Genomic DNA, 14,425 nt, shown 5'->3' with positions numbered 1-14,425 from the left:
CTGGAAAGAATAGTATCTATAAGGAAAAAAACTGTTATTGTCTCCCTTTGATGGATGAGGAAGCAGAGGCTCCCAGATAGGAAGTATCTTGCCCAAGGTCTCACAGCTAGTGCTGGGTTCCAACCCAGGCAGCTGGCTTTATCACATTATGCTGCCCCATCACCCTCAACCTCAGATGCACTGGCTGCTCCTTGGAGCCCCAGAGGCCAGGCTCCTCAGTTTGGGCAGCTCACTGTAGGGGTCCAGTCACTTTCTCCAAATAGTCATGAAGATTCTAGAGGCAACTGAAAAGGGCAGGAACTTTCCTTTCTCTAGTCCCACTGTTCTCTGAGCCTCAGTTTTTATGTGTTTTTGGTTTGTTTGTTTTTAGTCAGTAAAACTGGGGGCTCAAATTAGTTCTCCAAGATTCCTTACTTATTAACAGCCAACAAGCATGGAGTACTGTGCTGAGCCCTCATACAGAAGCATCAGCGCCCACCATCCCTCTCCCGGAGAGGAGGGGGCAGCGCATTCCCGGCTTCAAGGGCTTGGATGAGTGGAGAAAACACACAGTCTGGAAGAATATAGACATGGGTCTTTGACTTCGGGTCCAAGGGGCCCTTCTAACCATTATAGGATCCATGGGAGGAACTAGAGTTTCGGGAGTGGCTTCTTTCCCATTCCATCCTCCAGGTCCCCTCTCATTCCATGTGTGTTCCACCTGCCTGATTTCTCAGCCCTCAAAGACCTCAAGGGACCATGGTTTGAGGGTGGAGAGACCTGTTTTCCCCAGGTCCTTGCACCTCTCTGCAGCGGGGTGCTGTGGGATGGAGAGGGGTATGGGGAGGGCCTCTCCCCACCTTCCAGGGCAGTGTCCCCGCAAGATGAGTTCACAGTGCCCAGAGTAACAGTACAGTGGGCATCCCCTCCTCACTGCCAGGTGCAAAAGGCCTCTCTTCCACTGCTGTGCCCAGATGTGCCCACCAGGTTGGAAGAGGTGACGAGGGCAGTCCTCTGGCTCCCGTCATTCCCCCACTTCATCTTTATAACAGCACCACCAGAAATTCTGGAGAAAAGGAAACTGAAGGCTGAAAATGACTCACACAAGGTCTTATAAGGTACAGGTGGCAAAACCAGGACACAAAAGCAAATCTGACTCCAAACCTGCCACCTATCCCCTGAGTGACCAGTTTTAGCATCCGCTGACTCGTGGTCAGCCAGTGAGCCCTTCCCCCACCCCAGTGGAGATTTCAACCAGACCCTAGAGCCTCAAACTCCTTAGTGAGGTCACAGGTTCTCTCTGAAGCAAACCGCCGCACCCAGCCCTGCCCTGGCAGGCCTTCTTCTCTAATACACGTCCTGGGATGTGTCCAGTTGCATGACATGTTTTACTGGGACTGGTTCCCTCTAGCCTTCCCCCAGTCCCAGCCGTCCCAGATTACCAATCTCATCCATCCTTCTGCAAGCGGGGGGTTATGTCTGCTAGCACAGGGGGCTGAGGGCTCCTACGGCCCTGTCAGGTGGCATCTGGGATCTCACAGCCCTTGCTGGGAGACCCAAGGTGCCCATCCCCCTCGGAATGTTTGCCGCTTGGACCGAGTGACCCAGTTTCCCCAGCGGGGAAGCTCAGCTGGCGGGCTGCGCAGTTTGACATCTGTGTGTCTCTCCTGCCCCCTGTCGGTCACTGTGCAGGAGGCTCTCAAATGTCTGCGATCCCACTTGGGGCCTCGGTGCATTGACTCTCAGGCCTGCAAATGTTTGCTGAATTAACTGAGTGAGGAGTTCTAGGCTCTGGGGTCCAAATTGGCCGAATAAACAGGGACTGCCCTTGACAAAACAGTGAACTCACTGTAGCTGAGCCTGGGCTCCTGCTAGCTGCTAACTACCCCCTTGGCTGTCCTTTTCTCCCTTCTTGCCTGCCCCTCCTGTTCCCTCCCTCACTGGCCTGCTGCATTCCTCGGAAGAACTAGAATGTCCCAGGCTCAGGTCAACTGGTTTCCCCCCTCCTACCTCTTACAATCTCCTCTACCACATCCCCTTTGAGTGGTCCCAGTTCTCTGCTTGAATGCCTACAATGACAGCACACTCGCTATCAGAGTAGCCTTCCCCATTTTCTGAGAGCTATAATCAAAAGAATTGTCTTCCTTTCTTCTAGACACTAAACCTGACCCCTGTTACTTCCACTCAGAGACTCAGTTCTTGCCTCTTGGGCGAGTCACTCAGAAGTCTGACCTGCCCACTCTGTGACAGCCTTTCAGCTCCTTGAAGGTGGCAGTCACATCCCTCAGACTTCTCCTTTCTCGCCCCAAACATGCTGGGCTCTTCACTTCCTGAGGCTTCCTTAAAAGGGGGAGTCTTGAAAACCAAAAAGCCTGGGAGACACAGACAGTGACTCTCCAATGGTGGAATTCTAGTCTTTTAGTCTGAAGACCTCCTGAAAGGCACCTATCTGCTTACTCCTAGGAGAAGCCCTAAATAACAAGTGGGATAATTCTTTAATCACTATTTCACAGTGTTTTAGATTTAGAATTTACAAAGCTCTTTTACAAAGAGCTCTTTTACAACTTACAAAGCTCTTTTACATGCTATCTTAGTTGAGTGAAATTATTTTCACACCCATTTTAGGGATGATAAAAGTGAGGACTCAGAGAGGAAAAAATCTTGTACATGATCACACAGTAAGTGGATGATAGCTGGCACTCACATCTGATCTTCTGATTCCAAGTCTAACATTCTTCCTACAAAAGTGTTTGTCATGGCTTCTGCCTCTGGAGAATGTGAAAAGATCAAAAAAGGCAGAAAAAAAGCATTGAGCACTTACTATTTGCCAGGCACTGTTCTAAGTGCTTAATATGTGTTAATGTTCAAAACAACCACATAAGTTGTGTACTAATTATTGTTCCCATTTTACTTACCAGGGTTAGTAAGAAAAAGTCCAGTATTCTAACCCATACAGTTCAGCTGTAGAGTTGGCCCTTCTAACCGCATCCCGCACCGCTCCACACTTGCCTGGGTTTGTGCTCACATCTTTGTTTCTCTCCTTGCCTCTCTTTTACCTGACGGGTGATACTGAGGAGAAAGTTCGAGAATCATCCTCCGGGGGGCAGGGTGGGGAGACCTTCCTTCAGAGGCAGTGTGGTAGTCGGGAGCCCAGAGGCTGGTTCAAACCCAGGCTCTGCACTTTCCAGCTGAGTGACCTTGGGCAAGTCAGTCAACCTCTCTTCCCCTCGGTTTCATCATCTGTAAAATGACAGTAACACTACCACCCACCCTGTTGGGTTTCTGTGGGTTGTAAGTTAACATTTTTGTAAAGTGCTTAGGGCAGTGCACGTTTATTATTAAATTGGAAACTCTGGCCATTTGAGCTGACTGGGGCAAAGCCTGGAGGGTGGGTCAAAGCAGGGGGCATCCTGTGGAGGCACAGGGAGAATGGGCAGGGGGTGGGGTGGGGAGAAGGATGGAGGATGTGAATGACTTTCAGCGGGAACTGACCTTTTCACGGAGTCACGAGTTCTCTGAATTAAGAGGATCTTCCCGAGGCATCTAACCCAAACGGGCAGTAGAGCAGTAGAGCAGGCAGGAGTCTCGCCAAAGGCCTGGGAAGACCAGGAATTCCCCGCTTCCTGAGACCACAGGACAACTGCAATAAAATAAATGACACTTGGGAGGCTGGGGTTGGGAGAGGTTCCCTTTGGCCTCTTAGGGAGTCTTGACAGCAGGGATATTGAGTCCAGATGCCTTTACACCTGGCCTCAATTTGGCTTCATATCCTGTGAATTCTTAGGCATGATCCAAACCTGCTGTAGAGCTGTATGAGCTCTAGGCTGCTAGCTACACTGATACTAAGAGCCAACGTTTATGGATTCCCATGCACTGGGCCCAATTCTGAACACTTGCTTGTTAACTCTTTTTAATTTTTACATCATTGCTTTGACACTGGTTTAGCCCCACTTTACCTAGGAGGAAATGGACACACTGAGAGATTAAAATATTTGACCATCATCATGCAGTGAGTAGTGATCAGAGAATGAGAACCAGATCCTTTGACTCCAGAACCAGTATTCTCAGCACAAGGGAAAGCCACTCATTTCAGAAATAATTGAAATTGTGTATTGAAAAATTCTTTATTTTGTCTGAAAATTGAACTGGGTCTTTAAAGGTTTTAGAGAAGCAGGTTTCTCTTTCAGTTTGTGGCAGCATTTTCTCAGAACCAGATGGTCACATGGATAGCATCCCTTGCTCCTCCAGCAGTATCTGGGTGCTTGTTTCATGCCAGGCATTGCACCAGGCCCTGGGGAGGCTACACAGACTCAACCACTGCCCCATGGAGTTTACAGTCTGGTGAGGCAGAGACACTGGACAGGTAGTTGTGGCAGCATATAATCCCACACCACGATGAGTGTTCTGAAGGAAAAGTCCAGGATACTCTGAGAGTACATGATGGGCATAGGCAGTGTCCTAGACTGGTGGGGGAAAGGGCACATGGCAGGAAAACTTTTGTCTGTACGTGTGTAAATGAAAGCTTTTCATATGCAAGAACATCTTTTTCTAAGATTATTTCTGAGTGAGTATAAATAATGGACATGGACTCAAATTTCACTCAGAGAAAAGAGATTCAATACTTACTTCCCACCTCTTGGAAGAGGCTCAGAGTTCTAGACACAAGAAGGCTTCTTAGACTGCATAGTCCCTGCGTGGGTAAAGAGGGTGAAAACTGCTTCTCTGGTGTCCAGTGAGCTGGCATAAGAGTATCTTCATGATCCCAGGACCTCATATTATAGTGCCCTGGTTCTCCTTTAGAAAATGACAATTCATACACATTTATGGTGTGCTCCAGCTTTTAGTAGCAGAGTGATCTTGTTAGGAGCCCTGGCTTTGGTGTCAGACTGACATGGGATAAGTTACTTCATTTCTATTGGCCTCAGTTTCCACTCTATAAAACAGATCAATAATAGCATCTACTTACAGGGTTAATGTGAGGAGTAAATGAGATAACACCTAAGAAACGCTTTAGAATCTTGCTGGATACATGACAAATGTTCAACCAGTGTGAACTAGTATTAGCCTAAGACTTACTAGCAAGGTTAGGATATTGGGATGAATCTGCATTTATCTCAAGACATAAGACAGAATTGAATTTATTTTTAAATAAACACATTGCCTAAGTTGTCTCCATACCTTTGTCTCTTCTTCCTTTCCTATTTACCTTTCTATTTACATTATCTAATTCTATAGACTTTCAGAGAGAAAGGTCACAAGATATAAACTTGCTTGGAGTTTCTTATGTGAAAAAAGAAAGAAAGTCAATATGGAAATTCTCTCCAGCATTCCCTGGTTATTTATAAAATCTACCCAGAGCAGGAAACAAAACTCTAAATATAAAAACCACGTGAAAACTTCCATTTAGGGAGCTCCAAAGTGCTTTATTTTTAATTTATTGTTATGACTGTGGAGGCTATTGTTAAATTTCAGACACTGTGGGGTGGTAGGAAAATCCCAAGTGAATTTTGCCCACAACCTTTCTGGGGTCCAAGGGAGGAGGGGTTGCTGTGAGTGGCCTTCAGAGCCCAAGCACACACAAAGGTGCCTGAGTGGTGGCTCCTGGCGGTGCACTTTGGGGATGCCTTTCCCTCTGCCCAAAGCAGTAATGACTCTGCAAACAGAAAGATGCTCCTCTGGGGGATTCCTGCCCAGGTGTGCCTGGGTGTAAGAAAGCTATATCCGGGTTTCTGATGCTCTGAGGGCAGGAAGACAGCTCTTGTTCCCATGGGCTTCCAGAGAATGCACCAACATTTATCTCCCTCCCTCGACAATGGCTAGAATGCTGCCTCTCCAGGCAAAAATAATTGCTCACCATAATTACACTTGGCATTTGGGTAACACTTTATGGCCACTAATTAGTTAAATGTACACAGCACCCTGTGAGACCAAAGGATCCCTGGCTCTGCTTTATGGGGGGGAACAAAGGGACGGGGAGTAACCTCAGGCTGTGGCTCAAGTCAGACTGGGCTTGTGCCCAGCGCCTGCTCCCGCCCCAGACCCAGCACAGCAAGCTCTGCACAGCTGGCAAGGGTTTTAGCTTTCTTCTTCCCCAGAGGGACAAGGAAGTGGTGGTTTCCTAAACCATTCATTCTGCTTTGGTAATGGACATTGGAAATGGTACTCTCTGAGCAATCTCTACAGTAACCAGAGGCTCTGGTTAACCAATCGCCAAGCATCTCTTGAGGTCCAGCTGTAAGTATGTGGGGACTTATCTCTGTGCTGATGTCCTGGGGAAAAGGCATGCCTCCATTCCTCCCCCAAAGAGTGCATAACCTAGCTTGGGTGGAGTGAGGCAAAATAACGTACAGGAAATAATTAGAGTGTAAGCCAAAATGGAGAGAGTGACATGGAATGGAGTTTGCTGAAGGTTAAAAGAAAGAAGGACTTGAAGGTGAGCCTGGGAGCACTAAGGAGAAGGTGAGCCTTGGGTGGTGTGATTGAAGAGACAAGGGTACCAGTGAATGTGGAGAATGTGGAGGACTCTGTTGTCCCCGCTCCTGGGAATGCTGTGAGCAGACACCTGCCGCTGTCAGCCATTTCAGGGCTTTCCTCAACTACAGAGAGCTGCCTTACCCCCAAGGTCACGATCCTTTCCACAGTGGTCTGATGACTAAACAATGCAGAAATACAAAGGCCCAGGCATCTCAGCGCATCTTGGGACAACTCTGAAGGCCACAAATTAGTGAGACCTTCTAACTCCAGAGCCCCCCATGGGGTCAGCTGAGGCTGGCGTTGGGTCTGATTGCAGGTCCACTTTTCCTTCCTCCCAATCCTAGCTCTTTCCCTTTCCTTCCACAGGTGTCAATCTCAAAGTCACTACTTAAGAAACACCCTGCATGCTGAACTTTTTCCAGGGAACCCACTATCAGAAAGTTAGGTAAATGGATTTCCATTAGGGACCACTCCAGAATGTTGAGCAGGAAAGTCGGATGTGGGCTTTGGTAAAGACTAACCAGGCTAGAGCATGTAAAATGGGTAAGAGCAAGGGAGAGGGTGGAGGTGAGAAGACCAGCTCGGGGCCAGCTGGACCAAAGGGAATGCAGGCAATGAAGAGAATCCAAGAAATCCATATGAAGAAGGAAGAAAAGACAGGATTTGGTAGCAGGTTATTTTTCAGAGAAAGAAAGGTCAGAGATAAAAGGGTTAGTCTATGTTGTTTTTTTAAGTTATCACATTACCAAAATAATAAGATTACAGGATGGAGGACTGTTGTCCTAAATTCTGTTTTAGACTTGAGTTTGAGGTGACAATGAGACTTCCCAGTGAGATATCTTGTGGGCAAATGTGTATCTAAAACAGGAGAGTGGATAAGAGGTCAGGATTGGAAAGCTTGATTTGGGAGCTATGTCAGTCTATATCTTTCAAAGACGGTCATGACAATATCTCCCATTGCACATGCTCTTCTACATTGTGACCTGGCTACTGGCCCCATTGAGAAGTGGAGTCTAATTTCCTTGCCCTTGAACCTGGGCAGGCTTGTGAAAGCTTTGATTAATAGAGCACAGTGGAAGTTCTGCTGTGTGACTTTTGGGCCTAGGTCAGAAAAGGCCATGCAAAAAAACTAAATATAAAATTACCATATGACCCAGCAATCCCACACCTGGGCATATACCCAGAGAAAACCATAATTCAAAAAGACACATGCACCCCAATGTCCATTGCAGCACTGTTTACAATAGCCAGGTCATGGAAGTTTCCCAAATGCCCATTGACAGATGAATGGATAAAGAAGATGTGGTACATATATACAATGGAAAATTACTCAGCCATAAAAAGGAATGAAACTGGGTCATTTGTAGAGATGTGGGTGGACCTAGAGACTGTCATACAGAGTGACATAAGTCAGAAAGAGAAAAACAAATATCGTAGATTAACGCTTATATGTGGAATCTAGAAAACTGGTAAAGATGAACCAGTTTGCAAGGCAGAAATAGAGACACAGATGTAGAGAACAAACATATGGACACCAAGGGGGGAAAGTGGGGTTGGGGGTGGTGGTGGTGGGATGAATTGGGAGATTGGGATTGACATATATACACTAATATGTGTAAAATAGATAACTAATAAGAACCTGCTGTATTAAATAAATAAATAAATAAATAAGAAAAGGCCATGCAGTTTCTGCCTGGTTATCTTGGAATGGAAGCCAGATGCCACGTAAGAAGTCTGACTACCCTCAGACTACTCTGCCAGAGAGGCCGTGTGTAGCAGATTACAACCAATGTCAACTGCCAACCAAGTGAATGACTCATCTTGGATATCCAGCCCAGATGCAATGACTAAAGCCCCAGCCAACATCTGACTGCAACAACATGGGAGACCTGAAGTTTGAACCACCCAATGGAGCCCTTCTCAAATTCCTGATCCATGATTGTTTTTAGCTGCTAAGCACTGGGGTAATTTGTTACACAGCAATAGTAATCGGAACACGGGTCATTAGCATAGGAGAGAGTAGGACCTCATCATTGTGTTCTGCATAATAAGCTCCCGTCCTCTAATCTGTTCCATGACACTGCATCCTGCCTCACCTTCCCTACCCTACCACCACTCACCTTCCACGGAACTGCCAGGGTTCTTTCTTAAGTGGTTCCCAAGTAATCTTATCAAATCGCTTCCCTTCTTGAAAACCTTCCACAGTTCCAAATGGCCTGCAAGGGTCCTCAAATTTCAGTATGTACTATAAAGTGGTACGGTGGTCAACTGTAATGACCATGGGGTGCCCAGACATTTGGTCAAATGTATTCGGGATGTGTCTGTGAGGGTGTTTCTGGATGAGATTAACATTTGAATTGGAAGACTGAATAAAGCCGATTGCCCCCCAATGTGGGCTGGCCTTATCGAATGAAAGATCTAAATAAAACAAAACGGTTGTGTAAAAGGCAACTCCTCCTACTGCCTGATTGAACTGGGATTATGGTCTTTTCCTGCCTTCAGACTCAAACTGAAAACTTCTCTCTTCATGGGTCTTGAGCCTGTTGGCTTTTGGACTGGAACTTACACCATTGGCTTTCCTGGTTCTCAGGCATTTGGACTCTGACTGGAATTTATACTGTCAGCTTTTCTGGGTCTCCAGCTTGCCGACTGCAGGTCTTGGGACATAGCTGTATCTATCTGTATCTATATCTGAGTCTTAATCTGTATCTATATCATCTATCTTTTTTTTTTTTTTTTTTTTGCAGTACACGGGCCTCTCACTGTTGTGGCCTCTCCCGTTGCGGAGCACAGGCTCTGGATGCGCAGGCTCAGCGGCCATGGCTCACGGGCCTAGCCGCTCCGCGGCATGTGGGATCTTCCCGGACCGGGCACGAACCCGTGTCCCCTGCATCGGCAGGCGGACTCTCAACCACTGCGCCACCAGGGAAGCCCTATATCATCTATCTTTATCTATATCCTACTAGTTCTGTTTCTCTGGAGAACACTGACTAATACAGTTGGAGTCTGGGAATTGATTCCCCACGTGATTTTGATTCTGACATCGGTTGACAAACCCTAGCCTACAGGATACAGTCCTTTACAACCCAATAGTCTGCTCCCACTTCTGTTAAACATCTCACCACTACCCTCAAGAGGACAATGGCTTTGCTGCAGAACCTCTATATTCTCTATTTATCTACCAGCTTTCATAGTTTGAGCTTTAATTTCTATAATTTGTATTATGAAAATAATAATTGTATTCTCAATATAAAAATATATAAAATGAAATTGTAAATTAATAATTTACATAATGTGCTTTTAAATATGCATGTGCATAAAATTTATAAATTAAATAGTAACAGTAGGAAAAAGTATCTCTTTCAGATAAACATCCCCATCACCACCCCTTCCATGCCCCTGGAGAATCTGATATTCTGTCCCACTGAGCTAAAAACCACTACTTTAGCCAGTAGGGCTCCCTGAAGATCCCCTAATCATGCTAGTCTCTCTTCCTGGAAGGGTTTTTGTTCCTTTGACATATATTTATTGAAGATTTAGCATGTGCCAGGCACTGTGCTATGCAACGTATCCCTCCCTTCCAGAGAGAAGCAATTGATTCTTTCTCTGAGGACCATAGCCCCTGAGTCTGTACTTGTATCCCAGCCTCGTCCTGCCATGATGTGTTAGTTGTCGCCTTCCCTAGACTGTGCAGCTTCTCAGGTCAGGGGTTGTTATCTTGCTCATATTTGTATCTCAGTCACTGGCACAGTGCCCGATACCTAGTAAGAACTCAATGAATGTTGATGAATGAGTTCATAAATGAATGATGATAGCTCAGTGTCTGGCACATCAGAGATGATCAATAAATATTGGTTGAAATGCTATAGAACTGAAAGTACGGGTCACAGAAACAAGGTCAGGAAGAATTTCAAGAAGAAAGGTTTCTTGAACGCAGTCAAAAAGATCCCAAAAGATCAAGAAGGGTGAACACTGAGGGGAAAAAGGAAACATTGGATTTGACAAAAAGGAAGTTAATGTTAAATCCTAGGAAAAAAATAGCAATTGACAAAATGTTTATCACAAAACCAACAAGTGAAGATCAGTGTTTACTTAGCTTCCGAGTGTTAGTGGTACCTCTTTACATCCTGTAACTGGGTGAGCTCCTGTGAACCCTGAAGTTTATTATGCCACAGTCTTCACTAAGTAGCCAGTTAAAATGCCCATACATTAACCATCAAAGCTTAAAAATCTTTCACTCACACTTGAATTTTAAGCTTAACCATACAGTTATCTTTCTTAAGAAAAAATGGGACCACTAGCTGAGGGGTTATTACCACATAATTTCTCTCTCCATTCATTCTTTGAGCACGTATTTATTATGCTACAAGCTGTGCTGAGTAGGGTCCATTCTTCAGCTAATGGGGCAGATTCTATTAGTAGAGCTCATGTGTACTTGTGGCTCCATTTTTCAAATCCTAAATCCTAGACTTGCCGGGATTCCCAGGGCAGTTTAACTCCTGGGAAATTCCTCTTAGGAAACACTTAAACTCTTCTTACCATTTGCTGTACCAAAAACAGCACTAGCTCGGGCAGCTAGGATGTCTCCCTTGAGTGGAAACATTGCCCAGAGTACATCCTAGGGAACCCTGGTTTACATTCTGGGTCATATTAAAATGAAGGCTTCTTTACTGCAGGATTTGAGAGAGTCCTTTTTTTTTTCTTTCTTTGCCAGTCTTTTATATGCAAAGATGCATGGGGGCAGGGTTGGAGGCTTGGATAATACAGTATAAAGTGTTTTCTAAACTCATTTTTTTCTTTTTGGGACCATTTTATGGGATACTGGGAAATACTGATATAGATTATGTAAGTTCATTCACTCAACAAAAATTGTTTGTGTCAGTTATGTGCCTGACAGTGTGCTGAGAACTGTGGATAATATGGTAAGTAACCAGACACACAGGACTGTCCTTATGAAGAACTGGGGGGAGAAAAAGACATAAATCAAATGCACTAAATTGTAAATCGAATATTTACAACAGTAAAATTGCAGTTGTGACCGTGCAATGAAGGAGAGGCACACTACATGGCAAGTGAGAGCCTATAATAGGGGACTTCAGTCTGGTCAGGGAAGGCTGCTCTGAGGAGGGAACCTGGAAATGATCCCTGAAGTATGAATAGGAGTTCACCCGGTGATGAGAGTGCAGAAGAGCATATGCTCTGGGATGGGAGGGAGTTCCGTGAGTGTGTGGGACAGAAAGAAGGCCAATGGGGGATGGGGAGCAAGATGAGGCTAGAATGGTATAAAGGGCCAAACCATATAGGACATTATAGGCCATGTTAGGAATTCTAGTCTTTATTTGAGGAGCAATGGAAACCATCGATTTGTGTTTTGGAAAGATCATTCAAGCTGCTGAGTGGACAACTGATTGGAGGCGGGCCAGGGTGGATCTAGGTGGACTGTTTGAAAGGCTATTGAAGTGGTCTAGGATGATGGCTATTTGGTGATGGTGGTGGAAGAGATGATGACAAGAATTCATCCTCATTGGTCTAGATCAAGTCCCTCTTCTACAAAGCAGCTGAACCCACACAGAGCTGGGTTTGTAATAATACACAGGTACCATCCACTTCACCAGAAATCTTCTCTCTGCACCTGAGGGATTGGGGGTGTAGAAAGGGGTGGTCTGCTCTTACCTCAATTCATTCAAGCAAATCATTGTATAGAAGCTTTTGTCCTCAGATTAGAGATGCTCTCTGGAGCACCTGTCATTAGGATCCAAAGAGAGCCCCTGCCTGTAACCATGTTCTTTGGGGTCTGCTTTTACCCTATGGGACTATAGGTTTGTTTCCAGGCATCTGGGAATTTCAAAGCTGGGAGGTGTCACAGAGATCATCTTCACCCTCAACTGTATGCAAGAATTTCTTCTAAAAAAAAAAAAAAAGAATTTCTTCTACATATTTGAAAACACCTCAAACAGGTGTCCATTCATTCTATCCCCAATTACAGTAGCTATAAGCTGTCTCATCCTGTCCCCAAGCCTCTGGGGTCTTTAGAGCTTAAACACTATCTCATAACTCACCCATAATAATTGCTCTCATTCTCATATTTTACATACTCTCTCATTTCCTCACAATAGCTTCAATTTACAGAGTTTAAGTGACATGTTCACAGTAAGGAAATTTAGGGTCACACCCTTATGAAACTTTGCTTGGAACATATGATTCTACCCTGTGCATTCTATGTTGTCTGGAATTTTACAATGAACACGTATAATTCCCCTGACTACTCCAGCCCACACTGAGTTCTCTTATAACTAAACTTTTATACTTAACTTTAAATTTTTTATATTTTAATAATTCAGTGACTAATTTTAAGTGTACCTGATTTTTTTTTTTTTTTTTTTTTTTTTTTTTGGCGGTACGCGGGCCTCTCACTGTTGTGGCCTCTCCCGTTGCGGAGCACAGGCTCCGGACGCGCAGGCTCAGCGGTCGTGGCTCACGGGCCTAGCCGCTCCGCGGCATGTGGGATCCTCCCGGACCGGGGCACAAACCCGTGTCCCCTGCATCGGCAGGCGGACTCTCAACCACTGCGCCACCAGGGAAGCCCTAAGTGTACCTGATTTTTATCCTCATCCAAGGAAATTCTGGGTAGGGATCATGTCATACAATTTCTCCCTGTATTTTCACTATGCTGGGCACATAGAACATGCTTTTAAAAAGATTGATTAATTGATTGATTAGTTAAAGGAGCTCATAATTTTTAGAATGTCATGGAAATACTGTCTATGGTCATGGACAAACATATGCAAACATTTGCAGAAATCCATTTCTTCTACTAGGTTATTTACAGTTGTGTTGAGGGGCTGGGTTTCCCCAAAGTTGGTTTCTTCTTGCTAATAGTGGGCTCACAGAGATAGCTTGTGAGATCTCAGAACTTAACTGCATTTGTGTGAGAAATTTTAGGTACTAAACACACCAGAAAATATAGAATCTATAACTTTTTGTCATATTCTATTAACTTTATAACCTCACCAGTGTTTATAAGTGGATGGAATTCGACATGAAAGATACAGGAAGACTACATACAACACACCATCCAGAACTCCTTAAATTGGAATCTCCACCCGACATGGAAGCAGCAAGAGGATTTTGCCTAATACCCAATAAGGAGCAGCAAATAAAGCTTTGATTGCCTCTGACTTTAGAAGTTTTGTCCAATAAATGAGAGTCTGTGAGTTCCCATCTCCTTTGCAAGTCAGCTAATTTTTGCCTCTAAATTGACTACAATCAAATGAAATACTCTCTTCCAGTTGCTATAAACTGCTGAGGTTAAAACACCATTCTTAAAGTAGGCAGATACTAACACAGTTACTATATATTTTCCCACTATGTTAGTGAGCTAAGGAATTGTCTATGTCATTTGTTGTAAAATTTTTTGTTACAATTTTCCCTGTCAAAGTATTGTATCTGTTCACAACATAGAAGGGGAGAATGGATATTGGGGAGGCAATCAGCCTTCTAGTGTCACCCCTAATATGTAGGGATGACTTCAAATCAAATGCTTTCACAGACTGGGAAAAAAACCAAACCTACACATTTTTTTTTTTTTTTTTTTGCGGTACGTGGGCCTCTCACTCTTGTGGCCTCTCCCGCTGCGGAGCACAGGCTCTGGACACGCAGGCTCAGTGGCCATGGCTCACGGGCCCAGCCGCTCCACGGCATGTGGGATCTTCCCAGACCGGGGCACGAACCCGTGTCCCCTGCATCGGCAGGCGGACTCTCAACCACTGCGCCACCAGGGAAGCCCAAACCTACACATTTTATTCTTCTTAAATATTTGTAAAATATATTGGATCTCTAAGCCTCAGTTTCCTTACCCGATAAAAAAAAAGGGAGGGATTATAAGCCTGCCTATCTCCTTGGGTTGTTGTGAGGGTGAAGCAAGCCAATGCAAGGAAAGTTTTTGCCGAATGCCTGGTATGTAGTACGCGCT

The 14,425-nt window shown here is 45.0% G+C and overlaps 1 long non-coding RNA gene across 1 annotated transcript in view; it reads right to left on the bottom strand.

Annotated features, from left to right (window-relative positions):
- Positions 1–14,425, bottom strand: part of LOC117202729 (uncharacterized) — a 38,749-nt gene that overhangs the window by 18,913 nt on the left and 5,411 nt on the right. Inside the window, exons 2-3 of the long non-coding RNA XR_007471420.1 lie at positions 3,472–3,619; positions 2,895–3,048 (exon numbers count right to left, since the gene is read on the bottom strand). This is a non-coding gene — a long non-coding RNA (uncharacterized LOC117202729). The remainder of the gene's footprint in view (positions 1–2,894; positions 3,049–3,471; positions 3,620–14,425) is intronic.

Source organism: Orcinus orca, chromosome 1, assembly GCF_937001465.1.
Source record: "Orcinus orca chromosome 1, mOrcOrc1.1, whole genome shotgun sequence".
NCBI lineage: Eukaryota > Metazoa > Chordata > Mammalia > Artiodactyla > Delphinidae > Orcinus > Orcinus orca.
The sequence above is the reverse complement of the archived record's forward strand: the minus strand, read 5'-3'. Positions and strand labels throughout refer to the sequence as shown.